Raw genomic sequence first — 15,344 nt, 5'->3', positions numbered from 1 at the left:
ATATATAACATGGAGCTGTAGTATAATGAACAACGAAAAGCAAACACCCTTTAACCACCCTGGTTGACGTAGGACGTAGTCAGCCTCCTGAATGTTCCCCTTGGGTTCATTTCAAATTTTTTTTTTTTTATTATTTATTTATGATAGGCACACAGAGAGAGAGAGAGGCAGAGACACAGGCAGAGGGAGAAGCAGGCTCCATGCACCGGGAGCCCGACGTGGGATTCGATCCTGGGTCTCCAGGATCGCGCCCTGGGCCAAAGGCAGGCGCTAAACCGCTGCGCCACCCAGGGATCCCCTTGGGTTCATTTCAAATTGTGTCCTCCTTCCTCCTCCACCCAAGGGTACTGCCATCTTGGCTTTTTTTTTTTTTTAAGATTTTATTTATTTGTTCATGAGAGACACAGAGAGAGGCAGAGACACAGGCAGAGAGAGAAGCAGGCTCCCCGCAAGGAGCCCAATGTGGGACTCGATCCCGGGTCTCCAGGATCACGCCCTGGGCCGAAGGCAAGCGCTAAACTGCCTAACCACCCAGGCATCCCCTCATCTTGACTTTTTGATCGTTCTCTTGGTTTTCTTTCTGGTGTTACCACCTCATATATATCACTACACAATACTTAGTTTTCACCTGTTCTTGAACTTGATATAAATGAAATTTTATAGTGTGTACCCTTCTCTGTCCAGCTCTTGTCATTCAATGTCATGCTTTGTGTTGTGTGTAGCAACCTTGCATCCTTTTTCACTGGTACGTGGGATTCCATTTCATGAAGACGCCACCATCTTTATTCATCTTTTCTACAGTTGGTGGACTTCTAGGTTGTTTCCAGTTTTTGGCTCATAGAAAATGCTGCTGTGAATATTGTTGAACATGTCTTTTGGCAGCCAGGTGCATGCGTTCCTGTTGGGTGCAGTTGCTGGGCTGTAGTGTATGCATGTTTTCCTTTAAGAAAAGATTTTATTTATTTATTTATTTATTTATTTATTTATTTATTTATTTATTTATTGAGCATGAGTGGAGGCAGGGGCAGAGGGAGAGGAGAAGAGGAGAATCTGGAGCAGACTCTGTACTGAGCAGGGAGGCTGACGCGGGCCTTGATCCCACGACCCTGAGATCATGACCTGAGCCAAATTTAAGAGTCAGACGCTTAACTGACTGAGCCACCCAGGTGCCCCAGCATGTGCCTATTTTTTATGTTATATTGAAGTACATTTTAGGGTATATTTAAAAATTTCAAAAGATCTTGCCAGACTCCTTTCCAAAGTAATTGTACCATATTACATTTTCTTAAGCAGTGCGTGAGAGTTCTAGTTGCTCTGTGTCCTCACCAATACTTGGTGTTGTCAGACCTTTAACAAAAGTATTTTTTGGCCATGAATCTGTATTTTTATCCAGTTTCCCAGGGGATTCTGATCCACTCGGGGAGGTCTCAACTCTTGCTGCACATCAAAATCATCTGATAGGCTTTCCAAACCCAGACCCTGAGGCCCCACCAGGTCATTCGGAGTCAGTATCCTCCCAGGTTGGGATGTGGATCCTGTGGTTTGAACAAGCTGTGTGCTCGCTGATGTCTCCTGTTAGGAGCTTCTGCTCCACCTGCCTCCTTGCCAACCGTGTTGACTTGAGGTTCTTGAAGACCACTTCTCTCAGTCTCAGCCTGATGTGCTTCAGGCACCAAGCCCCTTCCTTCTGGCTGGAGGCTGTGGTTTCTGTCCACCTGCTGAGCTTGTCTACTGACCCTGGTGCTCTGGGACTTTGAGGTGGGGATAGGAGGCATTGAAGGTGGCTTCAGCCTTGCATGGACTGCAGCTCTGAGAGCCCTCGTTCCCATAGCAACCTTAGACCGTCCTCAGTGATAGCTTTGCGTCTTCTGTGGGCCAACTTTAGGAAGGGGAGATCCAGCAGGCATCCCTTAAGAGTAATGAGTGATATCAGAGGTTGCAAACTACGGATTCCTGGCTGTGTGAGTGAGGACGGTGGGCCAGCGATAACACACACACACACACACACACGCACACGCACACGCACACACACACACACACTTCTGTACATACAGACACATTCACTTGGACACACGCACACCTTCCTACAGAGTCAGAATACCTAAGCCAGCAGTTCTCCACAGAGGGTAGGGGGTTGATTTTGGCCTAGAGGCCAATGGGGACACTTGTGGTTGCCACAACTGGGGTGGGAATGTACTGGCATCTAGTGGTAGAGGACACGGATGCTGCTAAATATCCCCCACAGCAAGGTATTTTACAGTCCAAACCGTCAGTAGTGCTAGAGGCTGAGAAACTGTGATCTAAAAAAAGTTACTTCCGCTTCAGCACACATAAACATTTTGTGTCATCTCCAAAGCTACACTTTTGTTTCACAGCTTTATTTTATGTTGAATTGCATATTGGGCCAGGTACCAGCTTCTTGTCACTGGTTAGTTCCTCTAAAGCAAGGCTTCTCAGACTTTCTGGTGAAAGGCCAGTATTTTCCTTTCAAGTTTCAGACTCTTGGAGGCTGATACATGTGAAAAATATACCAGCAATGAACTATTGAAAAATGAAATAAGACAACAAAGGCATGAAAAACAGAAGCCACTGGTCAGATGCTTGGATGTTGTAGCGCTATCAGATTGCTCTGTCTCTAACCATTGATTCTATGTCTGAACTTCCCTGCTGCTGTCCACTGAGAAATAGTTCGAGAAGGGCCCACATCCACAGATTGCATTCTCTTCAGCTCTGCTCTTAATACAGCTGAGGCTGTAATTGTCTCTGACTCCCTAATCCAGGCCCCAAGCAGCTCAAACACCTTCCAGGATTTCTTTGTACCCAAGGCAGCCCCCCACTCCCTCTGACTTTCTCCAGCAGCCACCTCCCCTGCTTCCTTGGCCCCTGGACCCACTGATCATCACATGCTCTCTGTCCGGGGTATCCCCAGATAGTCTCTTCCTTGAAGGGAAACCTGGAACCAGCTGTTAGGCAGGGCTGATTTTGCTCTCAAAACGTGTGGAGGCAGAGCCTGGCCAACAGGGCCCAGGAGGGGTGGGGGGACCTGGAGGCAGAGACCCTTGGGAGGCAGTGCTCCAGAGAGGGAGGCCCTATGGTAAAGGCTAGAGTGGCAAGAGGTCAGGCTTTGCTGTCAGGCAGTCCTGGGCTCAGCCGCCACCTCTGCTGCTCACCAGCTGTGGACCTTGGACAAGTCACTTCTCCCTGCAAGTGATGGTCATTAACACTGCCCTCCACCCTCATGGGGTGGTCACGAGGACCTGGAGGGATTATGCATATAAAGGTTGCATCTTGGAACCAGATCCTAGGAAGGAACTCCACACGTCTGGGAGGAGGAAGGGGGCAGAGGAAGCCCTTGGGCCCCGTCAGAGTGTGGCCGGGTATGAAAATGATGAAGTACTTCCCTGTTGGTTGGCGAGCAGCTGCTTCCCCAAGCCCCCCTACCCCTGAGTGTCTCTCCCCCCAAGACCCCTGGATCTGCCATGGCTCAGGGCTGGTGCGGCAGGATGCTTGTCTATCCTACTGGCCAACACCATCACCCGGCCTGGATCTGGGAGTCTGGTGGCTCAGCAAACATCCCCTCCCTCCTGGGCGTCAGTCTCCAATGAATAAAATGGGGGAGGTACAGTGTGGACACGGGATGATTCCAAGAATCCAAACTTAAAACTCTGTCAATCTCCTGGTTTCAGAAGGGCCGTTAATCTTTTTTTTTTCTCCTGAAGTCATAATCCCAGGCAAGCAGGCACGACGCAGTCATGGCTGTCACTCCTGAATTAGGGGCAGGGAGAAGGCCCTGAGTCCACTGTAAAGGATGGGAACAGGTATGAGGCAAAGCTCCAAAGGTGGGGACAGTGGGCACTGCCAGCAATGGAGTGAAGAGGCTCTCGCTGGGTCCCCTGCTGAGGATCCCGATGGCCTTGTTACCGCTGGTTGGGCACTTTCCATGTGTTTGCCCCCACAGCCACTCCATTTCGTAGGGGAGGAGCTGAGGCACAGAGAGGCTAGATGCTAGGCCGCAGCTCACACAGCTACTGAAGGCAGAGTTCAGATGGGAACATGGGTCATCTGATTGTACCCTGCTCCCCACTGCTTCCCCTTGGGAGATGTTCCCCTCTGTGTCCTGTGCTGTGCTCACTTTGCACTACACAAACAGACCTAGGGAGCTGGAGATACCTCCCTGGCCACCTCCTCTCTCACCTGTCCAATCTCCCCCTCCCCTGCTCCTACCCGAGCATCCCTCTGAGCCTCTTCCCAGCTTTGCTTTGCAGCAGACCCAGGAGCTAGTGATGGGAGAGGGATGTTTCTCTTCTGACCTCAGACCTTGGACCTCCTGCCATGAGAGTCAGGCATAAGCCCCGAGGAGACTCCTGACAGTCATGTTGAGAAAGCACAGGCTTTGGAGCCAGGTGGCTGAGTTATAATCCTAGCTCTGACACTTCCTCATTGTGTGACATTAGGCAAGTGACTTAACCTCTCTGGGCCTCAGTTTACTTTCCTGCAAAGAGGATGTACATCTCCTGGCCTCACAGGACTATGTGTGCGTGCAATGAGTCATCACTTTTCTCTAAAACATACCCTGGGTCCCCCACATCTCATCCCCTAGTTGCAGTGGCCTCCTTACTGGTTTCCCTGCCTCCATCCTCACCTGCCACCATCTGTTCTTCCTCAGCAGCCAGAGAAATCCTGTTAAAACCTAAGTCTGATCACACCCCTCTGCTCCATATCCTCCCATGGTTCCCACCTCCCTCAGAGGGAAAGCCCAGGTTCTCACTGTGCCCAACCTGGTCATCTGTCACCTGCCCCTATGACCCCCTTGACATCCACAGAGACATCGACTCACTCAGCTCCAGCCACACTGGCTTCCTTGACAGTCTTCAACATGCCAGGCACAGTTCTACCTCAGGGCCTTTGCACTGGCACTGGCTATATGTCCTCTGCCTGGCTTGGAGATATGCAGGGCTGGGTCCCCCAGTTTCTCCATTTGTGTAAAGACTTGCTCAGAGAAGTCTCTCCCACACACAATTCTCTCAGCCCACTGTATTTTTCTTCAATGTACTTATTTCAACCTATATTCTGTTGCATATTCTGTATGTTGTCTGTCTCCCCTAGCAGAATATAAGTGTTACATATTTTATTCTCTGCTGGAGCATAAGAGCTGCTCAGTGACAGTGGGGGAGTAAATGAATGATGGGGCATAACTGAATGCATGGAGTCTGGGAATAAATGGTACCAGATTGTCACTGCTGTCATCATTATTACCTTTCTCTCAATGCCTCTATTGCCCAAGCCCCAGGCAAGACCCTGGTGTGGGGACAAGAAGATCCCCCTCCCCTTGACAAGGGTAGTGACCCCACTCAGGTATCAGCCTGAAACTCTTGCTGTCTCTCTCTTTAAGATTTTATTTATTTATTCATGAGAGACACACAGAAAGAGGCAGAGACACAGGCAGAGGGAGAAGTAGGCTCCCTGTAGGGAGCCTGATGTGGGACTTGATCCCGGGACTCCCAAGATCATGCCCTGAGCTGAAGACAGATGCTTGACCACTGATCCACCCAGGCACTTTTCTTTCTGTCTCTTGATTCCCTGGATGCCACATGACATAGCAACCCAGAGGCATGCAGTGTCCCCAGGGAAGGCCATGGCACTTAGTAAACTCATTTAATCTAGCCATGATGGATGGTTGGCTTCACTCAACTGGAACCCACATGATAGCAAGGACTTTGAATAATTTGTAGCCAGGATTCTTTGTGAGGGCCTGCCCTCTTCTTCCCTGTAAATATTTTTTCAGTGTCCTGGGACAAAGATAAAACAGTTCTTGGAGCCAAAGGTCCTGGGTTCTAACCCCAGCCCTATCTCATTGCTGGGTGACCTAGAGCAAGCATTTGTCCCATGTTGAGGGGGAATCGAGAGGAATGGAATGTGTCTCCTGAACTAAAGAGTGTAGCTGGCCTCAGGCAGGACCAGCAGCCAGCAAAGAGCAGGAAAATGCCTCACTGAACAAATAGATGTTGAGCCTCTACTCTGTGCTGGGACTGGGCACAAGATGCATGTGGTCTCTGCCCTGATGGCGCTGACACTCCAGTGGGGGAGGGAGTCAGCTAATAAATAAATACAAGTGGAAAGTGGTTTGTCAAATGATAAATGCTAAAGAAAAAAATAAAGCAGGGAAGGGGGTAGGGGGTGCTGAAGAGTGGGGTCTGTGCCTTTCCATAGTCACGGAGGAGATGAGACTCCCTGAGGCCTCTTTTTTTAGGGCACTGATCCCATTCATGGGGGACTCCACACTCATGACCCTATCATGGCCCAAAGGCCCCACCTCCCAATACTGTCATCTTGGGCCTTAGGTTTTCAACATATGACTTTTGGGAGGACACAGACATTCCATCTGTAGTTGCCACTAACAGCCGTGTAACCTCAAGTCGCCTCCTTTCTCTCTCTGTACTTGAGGTTGGGGTTTTTTGTTTGTTTTTAAAGATTTTATGTATTTATTCATGAGAGACAGAGAGGCAGAGACACAGGCAGAGGGAGAAGCAGGCTCCTCACAGGGAGCCTGATGTGGGACTTGATCCCAGGACCCCGGGATCATGCCCTGAGCCAAAGGCAGATGCCCAACCCCTGAGCCACCCAGGTTACCCTATGGTTGGGGTCTTGAGGGTGAAATGCTTGGCATGCTAAAGGTTGTGCTGGTGATGAGGGGGATGGGGACAAAGCCTGGTCCCCCACCGTGTGTACTCTTAGTGTGCCGTACACCAGGATGGGGGCACACACACCTGCTGAGCACCGCAGGAGGGGGCAGGGTGCTGCTCTGACATTGCTCTGTCCCCGGGCCTCATAGGCACCTGCTCCCCCAGGGCAGTGCTGTGACGGTGTCCACTTACAGCCTAGGATGTGGGGCCCAGAGCAGCGAAGTGTCACACAGCCCCTCTGTGTGGGGGCTGCTCTCCTGCCTCTCTGGGTCTGTGGGCCTTGGGGCACAAGGTCCACCCCTTTAGGAGGGGAAGGAGCAGGCAGGCCCTCCAGCCAGTCCCTCTGTTGAAGGATGGACCCAGCTTCTGCCCCCTTCTTTCATTTCTTGCCTCAGCTCCCAGATGTGGGTCTCACTGACTAGTGCCAGGGGGAGAGAGTGGATGTGATACTAGCTCCTACACCTGACCCGGATGAACCTTTGCAACCCCAATGTGTCAGGTGGATGTCCCCACAGTGTGGACGGGGAGAGGAGCCCTGGGTCGGGGAGGGGTCCTGTCCCGTCTGCCTCTATGTCCAGGCACCTGGGCTGTCCTGCCTGCAGGGACAGCTACATGGTGGAAAACAATGGTGGCCCCCAGGCCAGCCATTCGGGAAGCTTGCCGGAGCCTGGCTGTGGGCTGTGCTGTGCCCCCAGGGCTCATTCTGCTACATTCACTGTATTTCATCACACCCACCCACACACTCACGCAGAGACCGTAACAGAGGCGTCTGTGTTTAGAAAGAACAGCAGAGTGGGTATGGAGGTGGGCTTGGGGCCAGCCTGCCTGGGCTTAGGCTCAGTGTCGTGTGACCTTGGCCCCTGGCCCTGCTCCATGACCCTTGGTCTTCCTGTTTCTAACATGAGGCTAGTCATTGTCCCCACCTCATGGGGTGACAGAGAGGGTTATTGTGTGCAGGAGCTGGAACAGTGTCTTCTGAGGAGCAATACTTAATAAATGCTAGTTTTTTAAATCCCCATTTTGCAGACAGGAAACTGCAATCTGAAAGCCGACACCGGGTGCATGATTAGAAGATAGGTCTTGTTCACAGAGCCCTTGCAGGCCTCAGACTTGTGTTATTTCATGAGGCTGTCACAAGCACCTGGTGCCTGGGTCATGTGTCCCCCTTTAAGGACACAAGAGCACCTGGGCCAAGCAGCGCAGGATTGGAACTCAGCTCTGGCAGACTCTAAACCTCCCCACCAGGCCGTCCTCCCCCTAGGACTGGGTGGACAGCTGTGAGGAGTGAGGCCCAGGAATCAGGAATCAGGGTGGAAGGGGCAGCTGGTGCTGGCCTGGCCATAACAGAGCATTTCTGTAACCTCTGCCCAAGTGCCCCACCGCTTAATCTGCATACTCGTTAATGTGCCTGCCCAAGCATTTGCTTCTAATTATTGCGCCGTGAAGGCAGAGCCAGGAATATTCACAGGCATGCCACCTGTTTCCTGGCAGGTGGCCCCATTGGTACACCTGTCAGACAGCCGCCCTGGCCCATGCTGAAAATGCTTGGTGGCATTTTATTTCTTGGCTCAGAAATGTCTCAGAACTCTCAGACAGATGAGCTGCTTCCCCTGGCAGGGGTTGCATTCTGGCTCTTGGCCTGGGAGGGAGGGTCTGATGAAAGTGAGGGTCTTTGGAGAAGGTAAGAGGGGCTGGGCTCTGTTGGAAATCTCTCCTCCGCCGCTCAGAAGCTGTGTGATGCTGGAGCAGTCACTTTCCCTCTCTGCACATCAGTGCCCCATCTGTGTTCCAAGGGCAGCAAGGAAGCTGTGATTCTCTACCCTTGTACCCAAAAAGTTTCTGATTCAGCCACAGTTGTTTTAAGCTCCCCAGGAGATATCACCTGTGATAGGGTGGGGCTGGATGCCTGTAGAGGCCTGAGCTCTGCGCCTGGCTTGTAGTATGCACCTAATAAAGGCTGATTCCCTCTTGTGACACAAGCCCAGCCCTTACCAGTTTATCGGACATTCTTACCTCTCTTGTCTCCATAGAGCAGCCTGATGATTGTCTGAGTTCTTAATCATGATCCTCATTTCCCAGTGGGAAACTGAGGCCCCGAGTGGAGGCCCCACATGGAGAGCGGGGACTGGCATCTTAGCTAGCCAACTCTTTCTTGACCCCAGAGCTCTTGCTCCGGACCTGAAGAAAAAACTGTCTGCCATTGTGCCAACATGTAACCCTGGCTGAGGAAGGCCAGAGGAAGGGGGATGGACTTTCAGAAGAAACCAGATTCTGCCCATGGCATCACTGCTCCTGCCCCCCCACCCCGGTCCAGTGGCCTCTGGTGCTCCCTGCCCTCCAGCAGGGGCTTCCTCCCTGCATCCAGCCTCCCCCACCAGCAGCAGAGGATGGTGCTAAATCAGTCAGACCATGTCTCTCCTTTGCTCCAAATGCTACCGTGGCTCCCACCTCCCTCAGAGGAAAGCCAGAGTCCTTAGGAGGCCCTGCATATGTCCCATCTCCCATCTCTGGTGTACCCCCTCCTTCCTACCCCAGGCTAGGTCTGCTCCCTCCCTCCTGGAGCAGCGCATATCCTCCCCCCCCCCCCCTTTCAGACTTTTTTCAAATGTTGACTTCTCAGTGAGGGCTTTTATGACCCTTCCCCATTTATTTTTATTGTATTTGAAAATTTTATTTATTTCTAAATAACACAGAAATACCCCTGGGAGCATTTTAAAGGCAAATCTCAGGCTTCTTTTTTTTTTCTTTTTCTTTTTTTTGTTATTGTTCCATCTATATCTTCAACAGATAGACTTTTCCCTAAATAAAATTGCAAGAACAGCATCAACCCAGCAGAATGAAGCAGGAGTCCTCCAAGTCAGTGGATACTCTGGCCTTGTACGGTTTCCCCTGTTGGCTCCCAAATGTCTTGGCACACTGGGTTTATTCATATCAGGGTCCAGCTAAGATCCCCAGGTTGCATTTGGTTGCTGAGCCTCTTAATTCTCCTTTAATCTGTAATAACCTCCTCCCCTCCCCCCTGCCCATTTTTTCCCCCACTCTAATTATTTGTTGGGGAAACCGGGTTGTTTGTCCTGTGGAAATGCCTCGTGGTGTCATTTCATACATTCTTCTGTCCCCTGTACTCTCTGTCAACTGGTATTTGAGTCTAAAGCTGGATTTGATTCAGGTCTAATTTTGTAGGCAGGAATATGTCACGGATGGTGCTGTGGGCTTCCTTCCACATCCTATCAGGAGGCACATAATGCCAGAATGTTCCACTTTTGGTGATGCTAAGATTGGTCCAGGGGTTCAAGGGCTGTCTGCTTGTCTCTCCATCATAGGATCTCTTTCAGCCTCCCACTGATGGTCAATAGCTTACCCTGTATCTCATTAGGATGGCAAAAAAGGTGGTTTTCCAATTCTGTGATTTCTTATGCACTTACTTGCAGTGGTTTTTCTGCAAAGAATGACTTTCCCTTATTAGGGTTCCCCCCCAAAATACCATTCATACGGGAGGACAGGATAAATGCTTTATTTTTTGCCTTCATTTTCTGTTTATAGAATAAGGAACTGGTGCCATAATGACCTCCAAAGGGGCCAGTGAGGTTTTTTTTCTTCCGAGAATCACAAGCACATGGATTTTTACAGCTTTGCAGTCATTATTCTTTCTGATGCTCAAAGTGACCCAGAGTCGGCCAGTGGGAGCCCCCACAAAGCTGGCTGGTTTCTGTGTCCTGTCAGCCTTTCCCCTATCAGACTTTGAGCATTTCCTTACTTTCTGGCGCCACGAGATTTTCCAGGATCATCTTGTACTTTCCCCTTCACAGTCTTGGAATCAGCCACTTCTCCGAGGAGCCCTGGGGGGCTGTCTTTAGTGGGACAAGGTGTATAGAGACCACAGTCTGGATTCCGGGGAGACCACCCCTTTATAATCAGCAGCGTTTTTCTCTCTGTACCCCGACACCCTTCACCCTTCTCTGTTTATTCCTAGCATGTTTCAGCTCTAACATATTGCAACATTTACCTAATTATTACATTTGTCGTTTCTTCTCTGCCTCTCCCGCTAGAATATCTGTGAAGGCTTGATTTTGTTCACGGCCGTACCTCTGGGCTTGACACACAGAAGGTGCTTAATAAATGTTTGTTGAATGAGTGAATGGATGGTTGGTGGCCCTCATCCTCTCCCTCCTCCAGCCTGGAGAAGTGGTGAAGAGGGGTCTGCCCCCCTACACCCCCTCCTCTGCGTGCAGAGCCTGGAGGCCTCCGTATTATTCAGATCCGCGGAGCTGGGCGGCAGAAATGTCACCACTTGGCCCACAGGGAAGAAAGGGCCGGCTGAGAAGATTAAAGGCATGTCTGATGAGATGCTAATTTGTTTCTGGAAGCAGGTGGGGTGGCAGGAACCCTAGAGTCTGGGGCTTTGTGAGGCTGAGGCAGGAATGGAAAAAGCAGTATCTGAGGAATAGAGGCTGGTCCGCATCCCTTTGTGATTGGTGTCCTTCTCTTAGCCCATCCTTGAGTCCTGTCAGCTCATTGTTGAGAGTGGTCAATGCCCCTGTATTTGAATCCCAACCTGGCTGCCTCACAGTGGCTGTGTGACCTCAAGCAATAGGAGGAACCTCTCTGGGCCTTGGGACAGAGGAAGCAGGATGGCACCTGGCGGGTGAGCACAGTGGGGATCCTGGAGTATAACTCAGGGAGGGCTAGAGGACAGCAGAGTCTTGCCCAGGGCCGCACAGTGGTCCAGGGCCGGCCTGGACCCGAACCCAGGCCCCCTGGCTCTCCCTCTGGGCTGATCTGCTGTTCACCCTGGTTGCATCTCCTCTAAGAGGCTCTGTGCTCTCCCACACTCTCCCTGCGGCTGCCGTTTCTGTGAAGGGAGCCCTGTGAAAATCCGGGGACCATGGAAGAGGGGCCCGTGGCAGGATGCAGCTGAGATAACAGACAAGCGTCAGGTGCCTGGAAACCAGAGCCCCACTACTGACTGTGCTGTGTGCCGGGCCTGCCAGGCAGCTGCTCGCTGGAGGCTAGGAATCTGTCACTCCCTTTGTGCTGAGGCGCAGGGGCCAGGCGCAGGGGCTGCCGCTGAAGGCCGCTGGGGAGCGTGTCAATCCATGCGCTGTTCTTCATTCATTCGCTCATTGTGCATTTGCTGAACCCCTGGTCTGTGCGAGAATCTGGGACTCTGAGATGAGGAAGGCCCTGGATTAGCCAGGACTCCTTTGGGTCCAAGTTACCAAGAACCCAACCCAAACTGGCTTAAGCCAAGAAAGGAATTTATTGTTCAAGCAACTAGAAAGGGGTATTACCAACTTAAGGCGTGGTGGGTCCCACCCAAGTGCCTGATGTCAAGAGCCTTGCTCTTCCCTCCCCTCTCTCTCTGCCACCAGCAGCTCCAGACTGACACCCCTTCTCTGCATCCCTGTGCCACCACCACCACCCCCGCCCTGCCACCAGAGGAAGGAATTTCCCTGAGTCCCAGAATAGTCTTTCATTGGGTTGACTTGGGTTGTGTGCTCATCCCCGAGCTCAGTGCCATGGGTGGGGTGGGAGGGTGCCGTCAGCAAGGTTTGGGTCAAGGGCTCTTCCTGGAGCTGAGTTCTACCCAGACCAAGTGTGGGGGGGCAGCAACTTCCCAAGGAGAACGAGTGATGCTGCCGGAAGAAGAACAGGAGGTAGAACCACAGGGGTCCACGCAGGTGCCAGCTGTCAGAGGGCTCGCCGCCTGGAGGAGTTGGGCTGCATATGGGGAAAGGAGGTGCATATGGAGCACCTACTGTATACAGAAGGTATACAGATGCTCTGATATGTGGAATCATCATAGATTCCCATCTCCTGCGTTCAAATGGGGTCAGAGACTCAGGGAGAAGCAGTATCTTCAGTTAGGAGCTCCTAGAGTACAGAGACCATGCGCTCCTCAGCTCTGCTCTTGGGATGGCACTCAGCACAGCACCAGGGAGCTTCTCAGTAGGACCTGGGTCTTCAGGGCCCCATGGGCCTGAGTGACTTCTGGGTATATCCTGTGCCTCTAGACGAGGGGCAACCCATGACCCCTTAAACCTGGGAAGAGATGGGGAAGTAAACCTACTCCTTCCCACTGTCCTCCCTTTTGGGCCTCCACAGTGTGAAGGGGCCCACTTGTAGGGACCCTTGGGTTGCGCTCATCCCCCTTGGCTCCTTTCCTGTAGGATTAGTTCTTTCCCAGGCCGCCACTGCAGCTCACCTGCCCTGCTCATTTGCCTCAGGCTCCGAGGTCTCTCTGAATTCCACTCAGACTGAAGTTGGAGCTCTGCTACACCTCACAACAGCCATCTTAGTAATGATGCCTGTGTATCACCTACTGAGCACTTACTCAATGCCTGGTACCATTCCAGGGGCTTTATGTTCACTTTAGCTCATTTCATCCTTACAACATGTGAAGTACGTACTGCGATTATCTCCATTTTGTGGGTGAGGAAACTGAGGCTCAGAGAGGTTAAGTGACCTGCCCTGCCATGCAGCCTGAAAGCAGTCGAGCTGGGATTAGAACCCAGGCGGGCTGGTTCCACAGTCTGTGCCCTCTAGCACTCTCGTGACTGCACTCCATGGCCTTTCACATCCTCAGGCCCTCTGTCTGTGCCGGGTGCCGTGGACGGCCCCATCCTGCCCTCGGAGCCTCCTTTCTTCATTTGACCCAGGGCAGTCCTGGGGGCAGGTGAAACAAGTTACTGCGTCCATTTTACAGCTGAGGAAACCAAGGGTCCCCTCCCTAAGGCCACACAGGTGGGGGGTTTCTGAGCTCGTTCCATCCCCAAGAGTGTGTGACCCCAGTCTCAAGGCTCCAGCTGTGGGCCTTTGAGCCCATGAGGGGTGGTGGTGGTTCTGAGGTGGGCAGAATGGAACCTCCAGCTGAGCCCACCCACATGTGGGTCTGACCCCGGGGACGTCCTCACCCCTCGGGTTGGAACACTTGCAGGGCATCCTCCAGGAGATACTGGTGACGGGAATCCCTCCTAGGCCAGGCCGCTGGTTCTCTCCCCGCCCTGATGGCCCAATGCTGCCTTTCTGTGCATCCTTATTTATTTCTGTACCTTCCACGTGTCCATTTCAGCTGGTCCCAGAGATTGCTGGGGCCATTTGTCTTCTCACCAAAGGCATTGACGGAGGTGGGGAACAGCCTCATCCTTGGCCAGAGCTCTTGCTCTGGACTCGGATTGTCTGGGCTCCCCCCGCAGCTCTGCTGCTCAATAGTGCATATGACGCTGGGCTGGCAGCCTCACTTCCCTGGACTAAGTCAGCAGGGTGCTCAGCATGGAGCCTGGCACACTGTAGGGGTATAACAAGAGCCTCGTTATGGCCTGAAAGTGGCTGTGGTGTAGTCTGGTGGTCATAACAGCCCCTGCTTGGCCACTTGAGTGCTGGATGAGCCCACGGCTATCTTGTACCTCTTTCAGCCTCAGTTTCCTCATTTGGAAAATGAAGATGACCCTAGGACCACCCTCGTGGACTATGATATTCGTGGAAAGCACTGGATTCCTGACTTTCTTGTCTGACTTCAACCAGACCATTTCCTCAATGGCTTTCCCATCTCCACTCACACACAAGGGTTGGGGTCCCTGCAGAATAATCGTAGTATTAATAGTTGTTACTGGATGCCTGAGTGGCTCAGTCGGTTGAGCATCTGCCTTTGGCTCAGGTCATGATCCCAGGGTCCTGAGATGGAGCCCCACATGGCTCGCTGCTCAGTGGGGAGCCTGCTCCTCCCTCTACCTGCTGCTCCCCCTGCTTGTGCTCCCTCTGACAAATAAATAAATAAAATAAAATCTTTAAATAAATAGTTGTTATTTATTATTTATTAAGCACCTACTGTGTGCCAGACTCAACTAAGCACTCCTTGCACAGGATTTCATACAGACCCCACCGTATCAGAGACAGGAGCTAATTGTTAGCCCCATTAGTCAGATGAGAAAACAGGCTGCGAGGGGCGCACCGAGTCAGGATACAAACTCAGGTCCGTCCATCTCCAAAGACTTGTGTCTTGGGATTCTTCCCCTCACTCTCTGTTTGCTAGGTCAGAGCTTTTTCTGTTCGGCAAGAGGAAGGGACACCAGATGCATTTATTGAGTCCTTGCTGAATGCCCAGAGTCCTCATTGGTACTCCCATCCACTCCACTCCATCAGCCAGCTGGGTGGATTCTCTCGTTATCCCATGTTTCAAACAAGCGTCATCGTAGAGATAAGTGGAGAGGCAGGGCCTAGGTCTCATCGTCGTACACGATGACTCCATCAGATGTCTGTGCTGACTGTAGGGGACACGGGACAAGTGGACCCTATCCTTTTTCTGGGAGCTCCCGGTTTTGGGGGTGGATAGACCATCTTCACCTGGTATGAAAAGCATTATTGAGATACAGCAGGCAAGGACTTCCAGCATGCAGGGATCTGTGAAGGCTGAGCAAACGTTCTAGGCAGAGAAGTTCAGTGGAGCCAAGCCAGACAGAGCAGGTGTTCCAGGTGGAGGGCCCTGTGAGTGCGAAGGCCCGGGGGCATCGCACAGCACAGCCTAGGGAGGGCGGGAGGGGGCAATTGGCAGATTTTGGCAGAGGAAGGGGTGGACTCGGTGAGCACCTTGGGAGGAAGAGGACTGCGGGTGGGGGCGGGTACCCTGTGAAGGCTGGCCGCTGTGTTCAGAACACCCCGGTG

General features: G+C 52.1%; 1 protein-coding gene across 5 annotated transcripts in view; it reads left to right on the top strand.

The window, feature by feature from the left end:
- The window catches only part of GRIP2 (glutamate receptor interacting protein 2), a 97,226-nt gene that overhangs the window by 23,455 nt on the left and 58,427 nt on the right, over positions 1-15,344 (top strand). The window lies entirely within an intron of this gene.

This window comes from Canis lupus, chromosome 19 (assembly GCF_048164855.1).
Source record: "Canis lupus baileyi chromosome 19, mCanLup2.hap1, whole genome shotgun sequence".
Taxonomy (NCBI): Eukaryota; Metazoa; Chordata; class Mammalia; order Carnivora; family Canidae; genus Canis; species Canis lupus.
This window is presented reverse-complemented; position numbering and strand designations above follow the sequence as displayed.